The following is a 2,172-nucleotide window of genomic DNA, read 5'->3' on the forward strand; positions in this document are numbered from 1 at the left end:
GGCTGATAGGCCACCTTGGGGAACGCCCCCACCTCACAGGTGCCTACAATTATCTGTTTAGTCCACAGTGGGTTAAAGGAACATGGTACAACATTAACACAAATATAAATATGAGGATAAAACCATGCAGTATAAATATCAACAAACAAACATGCAATATAAATATCACTATAAAAATCATGCAAATAAAATCAACACTATGTACCAATACACAGATTGATAAAACATAAAAACACAAATTTCCGCTGTGTGACACTCTGACTAGGTGGTGGTCAGATCCAACATCTGCTTTTTGACATGCCCTTATGTCTTGCAAAGCCGACCTCCATTTTTGGCTGATGCAGATAAAATCAATTTCATTGAATGTACGCCCATCCGGTGACCGCCATGTCTTCTTGTGGGTCTCTCGGTGCTGGAAGTATGTATTTCCAACGCACAGCCCATTGTGCTCGCAGAAGGATACTAATCATTCGCCGTTATCGCTGAGATGCGTTGAAGATGCATGCGATCCAACCACTGTCTTCAATCCCAATCGGTCGCCGCCCAGCTGGGCATTAAAGTCTCCGATGAGGATCTTAAGGTCGTAATTCGGGATGTCATTAAAGATGTCTTGCAGCTGATCATAGAAATTGTCCTTGAAAGCGTCTTCCGTATTGTCCGTTGGTGCATAGACTTGCACAATGGTCTTCTTGGCGTGTCCAAATCCAAAACGAGCTGTGATGATGCTGTCGTTAACAGGTTTCCAAACAATGAGTGCGCTCACGGCTTCTTTGCTCAATACGATCCCCACTCCATGTTAATGTCGATCTTCATGACACAAGTACAAGATCGTCTTGCCATCGCTGATAATTCGGCCACTCTCTATCCACCTCATTTCACTGATTCCAAGGATGTCTAGCTGATAATCGTCAAACTCCTTCAAAAGTTGAGCCAGCCATCCGCTCTGATATAACGTGCGAACGTTCCATGTCCCAATTCTTGTGATGGTTTTGGCAGAGAATAATGCTTCCATCGGGCGCTGGATGCCATTTTTGGTTTCTTCCAGCACCCTCATCCTGTTTGAAGTAGAATTCCAGCCACATTGTCCAAAACTTCTGCTTTCGTTTGTCATTTCTGTAGCGGTAGGGTTTTTTACAGGTACGGGTTGCTAGCCCGACGCCCAACTCTCCTCCTTTCTCATCCGGGCTTGGAACCGGCCATGGCGGAGTTAATTAAAAACTACATATTCTAATTGCTTGGAGTTAGAGACAGGTTTGAACAGCAGTGATCACTTCAGAGGGCTGATTAAAGCATGTAATAGTTGTGCCATTTACTGAAATTTCAAAGTCTTAGACCGAAAGATAAATCCTTAATAGCCCCATATGAAATATTGTTGTTTAATAAACATCTGATTAAGCTCAGATATGTTTAAATATTTTTAATTCTTCATATTTAAAGACAGTCTCGGTGTCTCCTGATATAATCCCACACTGACTCCATGACACTGAGATTAGGGCTCCGTGGGAACCAAGTCATCTATAATAAACTTCTATGACAGACTCCTTGTTTTGCCATTGGCTGAAGAAACTGCTTCCTAATTTGGGAGCGATCAGAACCCTGTCTGAAGTCATGGATTACTAAAAACAGTAACGTACATGTAATAATTCAGAAAAACAGAAAATCTGCCACCTTGTTGAGAAATTAAATTGAACAGCACAGAAGGTCTGCAAGCCAGTACAAAGTGAACACAAACCTGGTGGACCGTCTACTGCTGGCTCACGTAAACACTGCACAGAGAGAAGATTCAGCTATTTCAAAACTGCATCTCCTGCCATTCGGTCTAAACAACTAACAACACATTTTTTAGGCTTCATCGAAGCCTTTATGATTCGTCTCTGGCCATGTAAATGCTGGCAACGTCTTATCAAGACATGTTATAGTGAGAAAGTCTGGAGAGAGGGAGCAGGTGGCTTTTGGGACTCTATTAAGAGCATTAGGCTTTCAAGGAACGTCTCCCTCAGGCGCATGCATTTTGCAACATGATCAGTTGAGGAAATTAGCGGGAGAAAAGCCTAATTCATTTTACTGGAAAGTGGAATTGTGAAAAAGCCCTAATAAGATCTAGTTAAAAGGCTTCTAGTGTGCTCTCCTCTGTCTGAACAGGCAGCCTGACAAAATGCAGAAACTCAAACG

General features: G+C 42.5%; 1 pseudogene; it reads right to left on the minus strand.

Moving 5' to 3' along the window:
- LOC102204204 (craniofacial development protein 2-like) overlaps window positions 1–1,054 on the minus strand; it is a 2,882-nt pseudogene extending 1,828 nt beyond the window's left edge.
- Window positions 1,055–2,172: the final 1,118 nt, after the last annotated feature.

Source organism: Pundamilia nyererei, unplaced genomic scaffold (assembly GCF_000239375.1).
Source record: "Pundamilia nyererei isolate P.nyererei 1_Seehausen unplaced genomic scaffold, PunNye1.0 scaffold01831, whole genome shotgun sequence".
Taxonomy (NCBI): Eukaryota; Metazoa; Chordata; class Actinopteri; order Cichliformes; family Cichlidae; genus Pundamilia; species Pundamilia nyererei.